The following is a 17,371-nucleotide window of genomic DNA, read 5'->3' as shown; positions in this document are numbered from 1 at the left end:
AAAAAGGTACAATATCTACAAAAGAACAAGAATAAGACTAATGGTTGCCTTATCATCAGAAATAATGGAAAAAGTGGCCATGGTATGTCTGTCATCTCTAAAGATTCTGCCAACCTACAATTCTACACCCAGTGAAATATCCTTCAAAAATGAAAGCAAAATAAAGACATTCCAGACCAACAAAATCTGAGAGGATTTATTGCTAGAAAACGGATATTGAAAGAAAGAGGGAATATAATCCCAGAGAGAAGCATAGAAGTGCAAGAAGGAATAAAGAGCAATCGAGTAAAAGCCTGGGTAAATCTAAATGAATATTAACATAAAACAATAATAATAACATATTGTGGGGTTTCAATTGTATGTAGAATTAAAATATGTGACAACATTAAGGCAAAAAGCAGGCTAGGGGCAAGTGGAGTGTTCTAAAGTCCTTACATTGTCTGGGAGGTGGTGAAGTATTCATTTGTGTTAGATTCAAGGCTGCATTTTTCTCTAGGGTAACCACAAAAGAAGTAATAAAGAATGCATACCTAACAAGCTAGTAGAGGGAGCTATAACACAATTGAAAATAAATCCAAAGAAAGCAAGAAAGGAGATAAAAGGGAACACAGAAAAAGTGAGAGAAATAGAAAATTAGATGGTAAAGCAAAAGCATTTCCAGAGTTCCAAAAGACATTTCATAATGATAGAAAGATCAACTCACCAGGAAGCCATGACAATTCTAAATTTCTAAGTTCCTAATAACATAGTTTCAAAATATCATAAAGAATATGAACAGAACTAAAAGGAGAAATGGGCAAATTCGCAATCAGAATGAAGGTTTTTAACATACCTTCCTCAGTGACTGATAGAGCAAACAGACAAAAAAATCAAAATATAGAAGATTTAACTAACATGACCTAACTGACTTAAATAGAACACTTTCATTAGTCAGGGTTCTCTAGAGAAACAGAACTAATAGAAAGAAAGAAAGATAGATGATAGATAGATAGATAGAGTTTACCCCTGAACAATGCAGGCTTGAAGTTCATGGGTCCGCTTACATGTGGATTTTTTTCAGTGGTGAATATTACAGTGTCACACCATCCGAGCTTTGTTAAATCTGAGGATGCGGAATGAGGGATTCTGAGGAACCGCATACAAGAAAGGCGAACTGTAAGTTATATGTGGATTTTTGACTTTGTGGGGAGTCTGTGCCCCTAACCCCCGTGTTGTTCAACTTGTGTGCGTGTATACACCTATATATGTATGTATGTTTGTATTTTTTTTTAATAGGAATTGGCTCACTAAGAGTTATGGAGGTAGAGAAGTCCCACAATCTGCTATCTGTAAGCTGCAGAATCAGGAGAGCCAGTGGTACAATTCAGTCTCAGCCTGAAGGCTTGAAAACCAGGAGCTCTGATGTCTGAGGACAAAAAGATGGATGTTCCAGCCCAAGAACAGAGAGAGTGAATTCACCCTTCCTTCCCCTTTTTGTTCCATTCAGGCCCCAGTGGATCGGTGAGGGGGGTTTCTTCTCTCAGCCTACTGAATCAAATGCTAATCTCTTCCAGGAACACCCTCACAGACATACCTAGAATTAATGTGTTACCAGCTATCTGGGTATCACCTAAGTGATGTGCAGTCAGGCTGACATATAAACTAACCATCCAAACATTGCATCCAACAACTGAAGGAAACATTGTCTTGTCAAATGTACCTAGACATTTATTAAAATTGACCATATGCTGGGCAATAGAGCAAGTCTCAACAAATATTGAAGGATTAGAATAATACTAAACTCTTTGACTATGATGGAATAAAGCCAGAAATCAATTACAAAAAGATAACTAGAAGTTCCCTAGTGTTTGGAAATAAAAACAATATACTTCTAAATACCCAATGGGTCAAAGAAGAGATCTCAATGGAAATTAGAACATATTTTCAACAAAATGGTAAGAAAAATACTACATATCAAAATTTGCAGTTTAGTAAAAGCCAAACTTAAGGGAAATTTTATAACTTCTAATGTACCTATTAAAAATAAGAGAACCTGAAAACCAATGATCTACATATCTATCTAAAAAATCATATTCAAAGAAAGTGAAAGCCACAGAAAGTAGAAGGAAATGATAAAGATTAGAAAAGAAATTAAGAAACAGAAGACAAATATGGAGAAAACCAAATGCCAAATATTGGTTCTTTGAAAAGACTAAAACAGTTGCAAACCCCCTGTCAACACTGATCAAGAAAAAAACAAAGAAGGTACAAATAACCAATACCAAGAAGAAAAGGAGAGACATCAGTATAGATCCTGTCAGCATTAAGAATATACAGCTCACACCTGTCAGAATAGCTATTATCAAACAGACAAGAAATAACAGGTGTTGGTAAGGAGGTGGAGAAAAGGGAACACTTGTGCACTGCCGGTGGGAATGTAAATTGGTGCAGCCACTATGGAAACCAGTATGGAGGTTCCTCAAAAAATTAAAAATAGAGCTATCATCTGATCCAGCAATTCCACTTCTATGTATTTATCCAAGAAAATAAAAACACTATGTAAAAAGATATATGCATCCCCATGTTTATTGCAGCATTATTTACAATAGCCAAGATGTGAAAACAACCTAAGTGTCCACTGATGGATGAATGAATAAGAAGATGTGATATATACACACAATGGAATATTACTCAGACATAAAAAAAGAATGAAATCTTGCCATTTGTGAAAACAGGGATGGACCTTGACAAAATTATGCTAAGTGAAATAAGTCAGAGAGAAAAAGATAAATAAATATGACCTTATTTATATATGGAATTTAAGAAATCAAGCAAACAAAAAAAAACAAGCTTATGGATATAAAGAACAGATTGGTGGTTACCTGAGGCAAGGGGTAGGGGGAGGGGTGAAAAGGGGGAAGGGAATCAAAAGGTACAAATTTTCAGTTATAAAATGAATAAGTCATGGGGATATAATGTACAGCATGGTGACTATAGTTAATGATACTGTATTGGATATCTGAAAGCTGCTAAAAGAGTAAATCTTAAAAGTTCTCATCACAAGAAAAAATTTTGTAACTATGTGTGGTGATGGATGTTAACTGGACTTACTGTGGCGATCATTTTGCAATATACACCAACAGTAAATCATTATGTTACATACCTGAAACTAATATAATGTTGCATGTCAATAACAACTCAATTTTTATAAAGGATATAATAATAAGAGGAAATTATAAACAACTGCATGCCAATGAAATGGACAGATTGCTAGAAATATACAACTTAACAGAGTGGACAAAAAGGAAATAGCAAATATAAGTAGTCCTATCTATTAAAAAATTAAATTCATCGTGGGAAAGGGATGGAGTGGGAATTTGGGGTTAGCAAATACAAACTATTATATTATAGAATGTATAAACAACAAGGACCTGCTGTATAGCACAGGGAATTATATTCAATATCCTATGATAAACCATAATGGAAAAGAATACGAAGAATGTATATATGTATATATGTGTATGTATATGTATGTATATAGGTATATACATATATATACATCCTTCGTATTCTTTTCCATTACATACACATATATACATATATATAACTTTTTTTTTTTTTTTTTGCGGTACGCGGGCCTCTCACTGTTGTGGCCTCTCCCGTTGCGGAGCACAGGCTCCGGACGCGCAGGCTCAGCGGCCATGGCTCACGGGCCCAGCCGCTCCGCAGCATGTGGGATCTTCCGACCGGGGCACGAACCCGTGTCCCCTGCGTCGGCAGGCGGACTCTCAACCACTGCGCCACCAGGGAAGCCCCATATATATAACTTAATCACTTTGTGGTACGGTAGAAATTAACACCTTGTAAATCAACTATATTTCAATTAAAAATTTATTTATTTATCTTTTAATTTTTTTAAATAATTTTTTAAATTTATTTGTTTTTATTTTTGGCTGTGTTGGGTCTTCGTTGCTGTGTGCAGGCTTTCTCTAGTTGAGGCAAGCGGGGCTACTCTTCATTGCGGTACGCAGGCTTCTCATTGTCATGGCTTCTCTTGTTGCAGAGCACGGGCTCTAGAGCACAGGCTCAGTAGCTGTGGCACACGGGCTTAGTTGCTCCGTGGCATGTGGGATCTTCCCGGGCCAGGAATCGAACCCATGTCCCCTTCACTGGCTGGCGGATTCTTAACCACTGTGCAACTAGGGAAGCCCCCCAAATTTTTTTAAATTAAATTTATAATTTTAAACCTTCCCACAAAGAAAACTTTAGTCACAGATGGCTGCTTTGGTGAATTTTTCAAAACACAATAGGAAAAACATGAATATTACACAAAATCTTCCAGAAAACAGAAAAAGAAGGAATATTTCCAACTATTGTATGAGGTCAGTATAACTGTAACACCAAAAGCTGGCAAGAATATCACAAGAAAGACAAATTACAGGTTAATCTCTCTCAGGAACATAGATGTGAAAGTCCTAGATAAAATATTAGCAAGTAAGTCCAGGAGCACTCTTTGTAATAGCCCCAAACTGGGGGGAAAAAACCCAAAGTACATTACCATTTGGATGAATAAAATTCATGGTGTATTCAAACAGCAAAATATTACACAGCAATGAAAATGGACGATTTCCATTTACTTCTACACACAACAACGTGGATGAATCTCACAAATGTGATGTTGAATGAAAGAAGTAAACACAAAAGGTACATAATATAGGATTTCATTTATGTAAAAATAAAATCAGGCAAAATTAACTTACACATATAGAAATCAAGATAGCAGTGACTTGAGGAGGAGGAGGATGAGGAGGTTAATGACTGAAAGGGGATATGTGGGGGTGTTTCTGGCTGTCGGTAGCATTCTATTTCCTGATCTGGTGCCGGTTACACAGACGGGTACACTTAGTCAAAATTCATGGAGCTCTACACTTACGATTTGTATACTTTTTTGTACGCGTGTTATACTTCAATTAAGAGAAAAGAATAGGGCTTCCCTGGTGGTGCAGTGGTTGAGAGTCCGCCTGCCGATGAAGGGGACGCGGGTTCGTGCCCCCATCCGGGAAGATGCCACATGCCGCGGAGCGGCTGGGCCCGTGAGCCATGGCCGCTGAGCCTGTGTGTCCGGAGCCTGTGCTCCGCAATGGGAGAGGCCACAACAGTGAGAGGCCCGCGTACCGAAAAAAAAAAAAGAGAGAGAGAGAGAAAAGAATAAAACCACTTTAATTTACCTGGATTTATATCACTCTCACCAGTGTGTGTTGTTCAGAATCGATCATCCCACTCCCCTGTAAAAATTAGAACTCTATCTGACTTTGTAACTACTTCCTTGAGGACTCGCAATTCATTGGGTTATAAATATGAAACGGCTTTATTTTTCCAATAATCTCCCCCCAAAATTGTGCTCTGCCCCTGCCATTTTCTTGCTGGGTGTCAACTCTCTTCATCACACCTTGGCTCGATTCTATTTATCCACCTCTTCAAGTTATTAGGATCATCTCATTCTGGCAAGTAAGGTTCAATTCTGTTCATTTTCTACTAAGCTTCAAACTGAATTAAAACTATTTTTCCTCCCTTCCCTCCAGAGAAAGGCAGACAAGTCTGTTGCTAGTGGTTTGGAGTATGTGGCGGGGAGTGGTGGGGAGTGGGGGGGAGCGGGGGCCAGAGAGGGTTGAGGGCAGGAGCGCTCTGTTCTGTATATCCTTCCCTCTCCTTCTTTCCAGTGCTTCACTTCTAATGTCAGGGCAAGAGGAGAAATGAAGAAGTGGCTATCTTATGTGGCTCCCCAGTAGGAAGATGGTAATTCCCTCTCTTTCGGATGCTGCTGCTTCTCTAGTTAACCCTGTCAGATTTTCAATGCTCTCTAAACTGGAGAGAATCCGAGTTCTGGCTCCTTCATTGTTGAAGGTCCTTGGGGTGCCTCCCTGCTGCTCAATTCCTTGAGGCATATCTTGCATCTACTTGACCTCCTCCACAAGGGGTCCAGTGAGCAGCCTCTCTTGGAGGGGGCAATGTGGGCGACTGTGGTGTCCCTTCCTTCATCTAGATCATCTCTCTACTGCCCCTTCTCCTTGTCCTAGAACACTTGAGCACTCTGCCGGTCCAGGAGAGATCAGAGGTGAGACAATCACCAGTCTCCAACCTAGGAGAGGGGGAAGGTTGGGCATCTCTAAACTTTATAAGCAATTCTCTTGAATGCTCTTCTCTAGACTTTAAGAGGAAGAAGTGCCTCCATCTCCTTTATTACAGTGAGAATGGGGTGAAGAGAGGGAATAGAGTAACCTTATGAATATTCTACTTCACAGAAAGCTAACCTTATCTCTACTCACCCTTTCCTTACACTTCAGGGAGAAGGGATGGGATGGGGTAGGGGATGTTTGGTGTTTGGGCTGTTTCCCTGTATTGACATTTCTTGGCCTAACTATAGGTGGGCTGGCCTAACCACAGGTGGTCCCTGAACTTAGAATATGTGAGCTCATCTCCTTACATGCACAGCATTAGAACTTAGCCAGGGCCCAGGGAACATCCCTGTTGACATACTATTACACTTGTCTCCAACCACCTGGAAGTTCTGTTAATCTTCACAGCATGTGTTGGAAAAAAAAAAAAAAGAACAATTCTGTATTAACTAAAAATATAATAGGAAAAGGAAAGGGATATAGGAAAAAATTGCAATGATTTTCTATTTTGCAAAGCAAATTTACCTTCAAGAAAATTTGGAGAGTTGTGTTATTTATCTATATAAATATAATAAATCATTTGAATTTATTTGAACTCTTTTACCTGTGTGTACACTCATCATTTTAATACTAAATTGTCCATTTATAAGATTTCTGCCCTTACAATTTTGATGTGATCGGGGATCAAAACTGAACATGACTAAGCAACGTATATAGTATGTTATTGAAGACAAAGTATACTATTTGTTAAAAGCACAAAACCACAGTTTAAAACAAGCAAGAGATGGACTTCCATTGTGGTCCAGTGGTTAAGAATCCACCTGCCAATGCAGGGGACGTGGGCTCAATCACTGGTCTGGGAAGATCCCACATGCTGTGGGGCACTAAACTACTGAGCCTGTGCCCTAGAGCCCACGAGCTGCAACTACTGAACCTGCACCCCACAACTACTGAGCCTGAGCTCTAGAGCCCGCAAACCTCAACTACTGAGCCTGTGCACAAATACTGAAGCCCACGCACTCTGGGGCCCACGTGCTGCAACTACTGAAGTCCGCATGCCTAGAGCCCATGTTCCACAACGAGAAGCCACTGCAACGAGAAGCCCATGCACAGCAACGAAGAGTAGTCCCTGCCTGCCGCAACTAGAGAAAGCCCATGTGCAGCAATGAAGACCCAGCGCAGCCAAAAATAAATAAATAAATAAAAATAAAACAAGAAAGGGGGGGTAAGATGGATCAATATTTAGTGGAGGGGAGGAACCATGATGGAGGAGTAGAAGGACATGCTCTCACTCCCTCTTGTGAGAACACCAGAATCACGACTAGCTGCTGGACAGTCATCGACAGGAAGACACTGGAACTCACCAGAAAAGATACCCCATATCCAAAGACAAAGGAGAAGCCACAATGAGACGGTAGGAGGGGTGCAATCACAGTAATATCAAATCCCGTAACTGCTGGGTGGGTGACTCACAGACTGGAGAACACTTATACCACAGAAGTTCACCCACTGGAGTAAAGGTTCTGAGCCCCACGTCAGGCTTCCCAACCTGGGAGTCCAGCAACGGCAGGAGGAATTCCTAGAAAATCAGACTTTGAGGCCTAGTGGGATTTGATTGCAGGACTTCGACGAGACTGGGGGAAACAGAGACTCCACTCTTAGACAGCGCACACAAAGTAGTGGGCACACTGGGACCCAGGGGAAGGAGCAGTGACCCCAGGGGAGACTGAACCAGACCTACCTGCTAGTGTTGGAGGGTCCCCTGCAGAGGCGGGGGGTGGCTGTGGCTCAATGTGGGGACAAGGACACTGGCAGCAGAAGTTCTAGGAAGTACTCCTTGGTGTGAGCCCTCCCAGAGTCTGTCATTAGCCTCACCAAAGAGCCCAGGTAGGCTCCAGTGTTGGGTTGCCTCAGGCCAAACAACCAACAGGGAGGGAACACAGCCCCACCCATCAGCGGTCAAGCGGATTAAAGTTTTACTGAGCTCTGCCCAGCAGAGCAATAGTCAGCTCTATCCACCACCAGTCCCTCCCATCAGGAAACTTACACAAGCCTCTTAGACGGCCTCATCCACCAGAGGGCAGACAGCAGAAGCAAGAATAACTACAATCCTGCAGCCTATGGATCAAAAACCACATTCACAGAAATATAGACAAGATGAAAAGGCAGAGGGCTATGTACCAGATGAAGGAACAAGATAAAACCCCAGAAAAACAACTAAATGAAGTGGAGATATGCAACTTTCCAGAAAAAGAATTCAGAATAATGATAGTGAAGATGATCCAGGACCTCGGAAAAGAATGGAGGCAAAGATCGAGAAGATGTAAGAAATGTTTAAAAAAGATCTAGAAGAATTAAAGAACAAACAATCAGAGATGAAAAACACAGTAACTGAAATGAAAACTACACTAGAGGGAATCAATAGCGGAATAACTGAGGCAGAAGAACAGATAAGTGACCTGGAAGACAGAATGGTGGAATTCACTGCTGCGGAACAGAATAAAGAAAAAAGAATGAAAATAAATGAAGACAGCATAAGAGACCTCTGGGACAACATTAAATGCAACAACATTTGCATTATAGGGGTCCCAGAAGGAGAAGAGAGAGAGAAAGGGCCCTAGAAAATATTTGCAGAGATTATAGTCAAAAACTTCCCTAACATGGGAAAGGAAATAGCCACCCAAGCCCAGGAAGTGCAGAGAGTCCCGTACAGGATAAATCCAAGGAGAAACATGCCGAGACACACAGTAATCAAATTGGAAAAAATTATAGACAAAGAAAAATTACTGAAAGCAGCAAGGGAAAAACGACAAATAACATACAAGGGAACTCCCATAATGTTAACAGCTGATTTCTCAGCAGAAATTCTACAAGCCAGAAGGGAGTGGCATGATATACTTAAAGTGATGAAAGGGAAGAACGTACAACCAAGATTACTGTACCCGGCAAGGATCTCATTCAGCTTTGATGGAGAAATGAAAAGCTTTACAGAGAAGCAAAAGCTAAGAGAATTCAGCACCACCAAACCAACTCTACAACAAATGCTAAAGGAACTTCTCTAACTGAGAAACACAAGAGAAGAAAAGGACCTACAAAAACAAACCCAAAACAGTTAAGAAAATGGTCATAGGAACATACATATCGATAATTACCTTAAAGGTGAATGGATTAAATGCTCCAACCAAAAGACACAGGCTTGCTAAATGGATACAAAAACAAGACCCATATATATGCTGTCTACAAGAGACACACTTCAGACCTAGGGACACATACAGACTGAAAGTGAGGGGATGGAAAAAGATATTCCATGCAAATGGAAATGAAAAGAAAGCTGGAGTGGCAATACTCATATCTGATAAAATAGACTTTAAAATAAAGAATGTTACAAGAGACAAGGAAGGACACTACATAATGATCAAGGGATCAATCCAAGAAGAATATATAACAATTATAACTATATATGCACCCAACATAGGAGCACCTCAATACATAAGGCAACTGCTATCAGCTATAAAAGAGAAAATTGACAGTAACACAATAATAGTGGGGGACTTTAACACCTCACTTACACCAATGGACAGATCATCCAAATTGAAAATAAATAAGGAGACAGAAGCTTTAAATGATACAATAGACCAGATAGATTTAATTGATATTTATAGGACATTCCATCCAAAAACAGCAGATTACACTTTCTTCTCAAGTGCACACGGAACATTCTCCAGGATAGATCACATCATGGGTCACAAATCAAGCCTCCATAAATTTAAGAAAATTGAAATCATATCAAGCAACTTTTCTGACCACAATGCTATGAGAGTAGAAATGAATTACAGGGAAAAAAATGTAAAAAACACAAACACATGGAGGCCAAACAATACATTACTAAATAACCAAGAGATCACTGAAGAAATCAAAGAGGAAATCAAAATAACAAATAACAGAGACAAATAACAATGAAAACACGACGATCCAAAACCTATGGGCTTCAGCAAAGGCAGTTCCAAGAGGGAAGTTTATAGCTATACAAGCCTACTTCAAGAAACAAGAAATATCTCAAATAAACAATCTAACCTTACACCTAAAGGAACTAGAGAAAGAAGAACAAACAAAACCCAAAATTAGCAGAAGGAAAGAAATCATAAAGATCAGAGCAGAAATAAATGAAATAGAAACAAAGAAAACAATAGCAAAGATCAATAAAACTAAGAGCTGGATCTTTGAGAAGATAAACAAAATTGATAAACCATTAGCCAGACTCATCAAGAAAAAGAGGGAGAGGACTCAAATCAATAAAATTAGAAATGAAAAAGGAGAAGTTACAACAGACACCGCAGAAATACAAAGCATCCTAAGAGACTCCTACAAGTAACTCCATGCCAACAAAATGGACAATCTGGAAGAAATGGACAAATTCTTAGAAAGGTATAACCTTCCAAGACTGAACCAGGAAGAAATAGAAAATATGAACAGACCAATCAGAAGTAATGAAATTGAAACTGTGATTAAAAATCTTCCAACAAACAAAAGTCCAGGACCAGATGGCTTCACAGGTGAATTCTATCAAACATTTAGAGACGAGCTAACACCTATACTTCTCAAACTCTTCCAAAAAATTGCAGAGGAACGAACACTCCCAAACTCATTCTATGAGGCCACCATCACCCTGATACCAAAACCAGACAAAGATACTACAAACAAAGAAAATTACAGACCAATATCACTGATGAATATAGATGCAAAAATCCTCAACAAAATACTAGCAAACAGAATCCAACAACACAGTAAAAGGATCATACACCATGATCAAGTGGGATTTATCCCAGGGATGCAAGGATTCTTCAATATACACAAATCAAGCAATGTGATACACCATATTAACAAACTGAAGAATAAAAAACATATGATCATCTCAAGGGATGCAGAAAAAGCTTTTGACAAAATTCAACACCCATTTATGATAAAAACTCTCCAGAAAGTGGGCATAGAGGGAATCTACCTCAATATAATAAAGGCCACATATGACAAACCCACAGCAAACATCATTCTCAATGGTGAAAAACTGAAAGCATTTCCTCTAAGATTAGGAACAAGAAAAGGATGTCCACTCTCACCACTATTATTCAACATAGTTTTGGAAGTCCTAGCCACAGCAGTCAGAGAAGAAAAAGAAATAAAAGGAATACAAATTGGAAAAGAGGAAGTAAACTGTCAGTGTTTGCAGATGACAGGATACTATACATAGAGAATCCTAAAAATGCCACCAGAAAACTACTAGAGCAACTCAGTGAATTTGGTAAAGTTGTAGGATACAAGATTAATGCACAGAAGTCTCTTGCATTCCTATACACTAATGATAAAAAATCCGAAAGAGAAATTAAGGAAACACTCCCATTTACCACTGCAACAAAAAGAATAAAATACCTAGGAATAAACCTACCAAGGGAGACAAAAGACCTGTATGCAGAAAACTATAAGACACTGATGAAAGAAATTAAAGATGATACCAACAGATGAAGAGATATACCATGCTCTTGGATTGGAAGAATCAACATTGTGAGAATGACTCTACTACCCAAAGCAATCTACAGATTCAATGCAACCCTATCAAATTACCAATGGCATTTTTTACGGAACTAGAACAAAAAAATCTCAAAATTTGTATGGAGACACAAAGACCCCGAATAGCCAAAGCAGTCTTGAGGGAAAAAAATGGAGCTGGAGGAATCAGACTCCCTGACTTCAGACTATACTACAAAGCTACAGTAGTCAAGACAATATGGTACTGGCACAAAAACAGAAACATAGATCAATGGAACAAGATAGAAAGCCCAGAGATAAACCCACGCACCTATGGTCAACTAATCTATGACAAAGGAGGCAAGGATATATAATGGAGAAAAGACAGTCTCTTCAATAAGTGGTGCTGGGAAAACTGGACAGCTACATGTAAAAGAATGAAATTAGAACACTCCCTAACACCATACACAAAAATAAACTCAAAATGGATTCGAGACCTAAATGTAAGACCGGACACTATAAAACTCTTAGAGGAAAACATAGGAAGAACACTCTTTGACATAAATCACAGCAAGACCTTTTTTGATCCACCTCCTAGAGTAATGGAAATAAAAACAAAAATAAACAAATGGGACCTAATGAAACTTCAAAACTTTTGCAAAGCAAAGGAAACCATAAAGAAGATGAAAAGTCAACCCTCAGAATGGGAGAAAATATTTGTAGACGCATCAATGGACAAAGGATTAATCTCTGAAATATATAAACAGCTCATGCAGCTCAATATTAAAGAAACAAACAACACAATCTAAAACTTGGCAGAAGACCTAAATAGACATTTCTCCAAAGAAGACATACAGATGGCCAAGAAGCACATGAAAAGCTGTTCAACATCACTAATTATTAGAGAAATGCAAATCAAAACTACAATGAGATATCACCTCACACCAGTTAGAATGGGCTTCATCAGAAAATCTACAAACAAATGCTGGAGAGGGTGTGGAGAAAAGGGAACCCTCTTGCACTGTTGGTGGGAATGTAAACTGATACAGCCACTATGGGGAACAGTATGCAAGTTCCTTAATAAACTAAAAATAGAATTACCATATGATCCAGCAATCCCACTACTGGGCATATACCCAGAGAAAACCATAATTCAAAAAGACACATGCACCCCAATGTTCATTGCAGCACTATTTACAATAGCCAGGTCATGGAAGCAACCTAAATGCCCATTGACAGACGAATGGATAAAGAAGATGTGGTACATATATACAATGGAATATTACTCAGCCATAAAAAAGAATGAAATTGAGTCATTTGTTGAGACATGGATGGATCTAGAGACTGTCATACAGAGTGAAGTAAGTCAGAAAGAGAAAAACAAATATCATATATTAATGCATGTATGTGGAACCTAGAAAAATGGTACAGATGAACCGGTTTGCAGGGCAGAAGTTGAGACACAGCTGGAGAGAACAAATGTATGGACACCAAGGGGGGAAAGCCACGGGGGGGGGGGGGGATGACTAAAAAGAACCTGTTGTATAAAAAAAAATTAACTTTAAAAATTAAAAAAAAACTAATACTAAACTTTCTTTGGGTTATTTGTATTGAAGTATGTTAATATAAATGTTTCAGACATTACATGAAATCCTTAAAAATCTTTTATGTTCTGGTATAATGTTATGTCATAATTCTAGTTATTACTTTAAACTGTATATCTCAGAAATAACTAAATTTCCTTGTCAATTGCATTATTATGAACTTTCATCAAATCTTTAACCGTGGTCATTTTTAAGTGTTTTGTCATTTACGGACAGTTCTGGGTGTACTCTGATGCTTTTGCAAAAATGTTCCTATAAAAGGGTTTCATCTTCAAGGAATTCATGGAAAAGACTCTGACAAGTACAGGTTTCTGGTAACTGACTATAATGCTGAACTGAATGAATAAGCATTTTCAGAACTCTAATGGAAAACTGATGAATTCATAAAAGTGCTAACAAAAGATCAAGATGAGAAAAAAATTAATTACATGGGACTGAGTGAACTGATGAGGATGATTATAATTTTTGTGACTTTGAATTAAAAAAATGTGATAAAAAAAGATTAACTTACTTAAGTGAGGTATTATTTATAAAAGTAAGTTTAAAAAAATCAAGAAAATGAAAGACTTCATCTGTTTTCTTTTCTAATGTCTGTACGTTGGAGGAAGATGTAATGATATTCCTGGCATGTCATTTTGCCCTCCGGAACCATCAAACATTATAGATGTGATTACGTAGAATTATTTAAATATGGTCGTGTATCTTTACCTTTCTGGTCAATCACAATTTCTGGTTTTTTGTTTTATTATTATTTTTTTAATAATGAGTTTTTGTTTTGAAAAAAAAATTTAGGGCTTCCCTGGTGGCGCAGTGGTTGAGTCCGCCTGCCGGTGCAAGGGACATGGGTTCGTGCCCCGGTCCGGGAAGATCCCACATGCCGCGGAGCGGCTAGACCCGTGAGCCATGGCCGCTGAACCTGCGCGTCCGGAGCCTGTTCTCCACAACGGGAGAGGCCACAACAGTGAGAGGCCCGCGTACCGCAAAAAAAAAAAAACTTAGTGGAGGGGGAGGAATATTTTATTACAGTCACTAAAAGGTAAGGATTAATTTCCTTTTAGAAAGGGGGACATAATGCACATTTTACAGTGCAATATAAAAAGTATTACTAGCACAATAATACTATCACACTAAAAATGGAAATTACTTATTCAGTAAAATGGCCACTTGCTCCTAATCAGTATCATAATTCACTAGACAGATCTGAGGTTCCCTTAAAGGTTTTGCTTTACTGATCTTCCCTGGGTTTGTCATTCTCATTTCCCACATAGTTTGACGCATGGAGCAGCTGCTTGCTATAGCACATGAAGAGTGCGGTAATCTAACACAAAGAAATGTCACAGAACCAAAAAAGTATAATATACACAGTATTTTTAAAGAGAAAGAACTTTCTAGTAAGAATGCTCAATGGGTATGTCTTTGAAGACAAAATATTAAAGTCAGACTTAAAATATCACTTAATATAGTAAGAAAAATTCCTTTTATGAGGTTTGACTGTCTATGTAATTCATAGCCTGGTTCTTTCTTATAAACCTTTGAAAAGTGTTGTGAATAGAATATATTATACTTGGGATTCCAAAAGCTTTTTATTATTCATTAACAATTTGAGGATTATAAGATTACACTTCAGGTAATTTAGAATAAGATTTTTTAAAACTGAAGTATAGTTGATTTACAATATTGTGTTAGCTTCAGGTATACAACAAAGTGATTCAATTATTTTTTTTAGATTATGTTCCATTATAGGTTATTAGAAGATATTGAATATAGTTCCCTGCATTATACAGTAAAGCTTTTTTGCTTATCTATTTTACATATAATAGTCTGTATCTGTTAATCCCATACTCCTAATTTATCCCTCCCTCCCTTTCCTCTTTGGTAACCATAAATTTGTTTTCTATGTGAGTCTGTTTCTGTTCTATATATAGATTCATTTGTATTATTTTTTAGATTCCATATATAAGTGATATCATATAATATTTGTCTGATTTACTTCACTTAGTATGATATTCTCTAGGTCCATTCATGTTGCTGCAAATGGCAATATTTCATTCTTTTTTATAGCTGAGTGTATCCCACATCTTCTTTATCCATTCGTCCGTTGATGGACACTTAGTTTGTTTCCATGTCTTTGCTATTATAAACAGTGCTGCTATGAACATTGGGGTGCATGTCTTTTTGAATTAGTTTTCATCTTTTCCAGATATATGTCCAGATGTGGGATTGCTGGATCATATGGCAAATCTATTTTTAGTTTTTTTTGAGGAACCCCCATGCTGTTTTCCATAGTGGCTGCACCAATTTACATTCCCACCATCAGTGTAGGAGGGTTCCCTTTTCTCCACACTTTCTCCAGCATTTATTATTTATAGACTTTTTGATGATGGCCATTCTGACTGGTGTGAGGTGATACCTCATTGTGGTTTTGATTTGCATTTCTCTAATAATTAGCGAGGTTGAACACCTTTTCATATGCCTGTTAGCCATCTGTATGTCTTCTTTTGAGAAATGTCTATTAAGGTCTTTGGCCCATTTTTTGATTGGATTATTTGGTTTTTTGATATTGATTCATGTAAGTTGTCTGTATAGAATAAGATTTTTTAAATGTGGATGCTGATGTGGAATCATATCTAAAGATATTGTGCCATATATAACTTACCTTTAAATTTATCTAAATTCTTATAAATATCTCACAGTTTTTGTTTGTTTGTTTGGCTATGTGGGATCTTATTTCCCTGATCAGGAATTGAACCCAGGCCCTCCTCAGTAACAGCGCAGAGTCCTAACCACCGGACCACCAGGGAATTCTCACAGTTCATTTTAAGGCAATAAATTGATTAACATGTTCACTTTAAAATATTGTTTCTAAACCTTTATTAATATCAAATGGAAAGAATTTATACCTTTATTATAGTAAGAGGTAATTTTAAATTATTTAATAACTCACCAAATCAGTTTCTTGTCACATAGGGTAACATGTTATTACCAAACAACTTTGCCTCTGGTCAAAGAGAAACAAATCATTGCACAAGGTTCAAAATTTTTGTGAAAATAAATATTTAGGAAAGTAAACCATAGATGTAATTGAGTCCCAGTGAAATACATTAAACAATTATGAGAAGTAGCTATTACTCTGACCATCAAGTTTGGTATAAGAAGTAAACAGTTTAGCCCAAACTGCCCTCAGCCGGCCGGTCGGCCGGCTCTGTTATGGCGATCTGCAGCCCCAGCATCATGATTAGCAATAATTAACCAGCTTATGACCTAGATTTATTTTGTATACCTAATCATTATGCTGAGGATTTGGAAAAGGTGTTTATTCCTCATGGACTAATTATGGACAGGACCGAACGTCTTGCTCAAGATGTGAAGAAGGAGATGGGAGGCCATCACACCGTGGCCCTCTGTGTGCTCAACGGGGACTACAAATTCTTTGCTCACCTGCTGGATTACATCAAAGTACTAAAGAGAAATAGTGATAGATCCATTCCTATGACTGTAGATTTTATCAGACTGAAGAGCTACTGTAATGACCAGTCAACAGGCGACATAAAAGTAATTGGTGAAGATGATCTCTCAACTTTCACTGGAAAGAATGTGTTGATTGTGGAAGGTATTATTGACACTGGCAAAACAATGAAAACCTTGCTTTCCTTGGTCAAGCAGCATAATCCAAAGATGATCAAGGTTGCAAGCTTCCTGGTGAAAAGGACCCCTTGAAGTGCTGGATACAGACCAGACTTTGTTGGATTTGAAATTCTAGCCAAGTTTGTTGTAGGATATGCCCTTGACTATAATGAATACTTCGGGGATGTGAATCATGTTTGTGTCATTAGTGAAGCTGGAAAAGCAAAATACAAAGCCTAAGATGATAGTTCAAGTTGAGTTTGGAAACATCTGGAGTCCCACTGAAATCACCAGTAAAATTATCAAATGTTCTAGTTCTGTGGCCAGATGCTTAGTTGAGATTATTGCATGTAACTTCTTAGAATTTTATCTGTTGTATTTTAGAAATGCCAGTTGCTGCATTCCCAAACTCTTTATTTGCACTGTCAGCCTATAGACTATCATTTCCCTTTGGGTGGATTGCTGTTT

The 17,371-nt window shown here is 38.1% G+C and overlaps 1 protein-coding gene and 1 pseudogene across 5 annotated transcripts in view; one reads left to right on the top strand and one right to left on the bottom strand.

Moving 5' to 3' along the window:
* EHBP1 (EH domain binding protein 1) overlaps positions 1-17,371 on the bottom strand; it is a 536,766-nt gene that overhangs the window by 493,859 nt on the left and 25,536 nt on the right. For 2 of the 4 annotated variants that reach the window (XM_082851649.1, XM_082851648.1), the window contains exon 1: positions 7,897-8,087. The exons of 1 other annotated variant lie outside the window; for it this stretch is intronic. The gene's annotated coding sequence lies outside the window, so the exon portion shown is untranslated. Of the gene's footprint in view, positions 1-7,896; positions 8,090-17,371 lie in introns of those variants that run through there. One more of the 4 variants, XM_082851653.1, reaches the window with a different exon arrangement.
* Positions 16,481-17,143, top strand: LOC309969948 (hypoxanthine-guanine phosphoribosyltransferase-like; annotated as a pseudogene). The gene has a single exon. The product of its transcript is annotated as a hypoxanthine-guanine phosphoribosyltransferase-like (transcript).

This window comes from Leucopleurus acutus, assembly GCF_964270905.1.
Source record: "Leucopleurus acutus genome assembly, chromosome: 12".
Taxonomy (NCBI): domain Eukaryota; kingdom Metazoa; phylum Chordata; class Mammalia; order Artiodactyla; family Delphinidae; genus Leucopleurus; species Leucopleurus acutus.
Note: the sequence above shows the minus strand (reverse complement) of the source record. Positions and strands in the feature narration are given on the sequence as shown.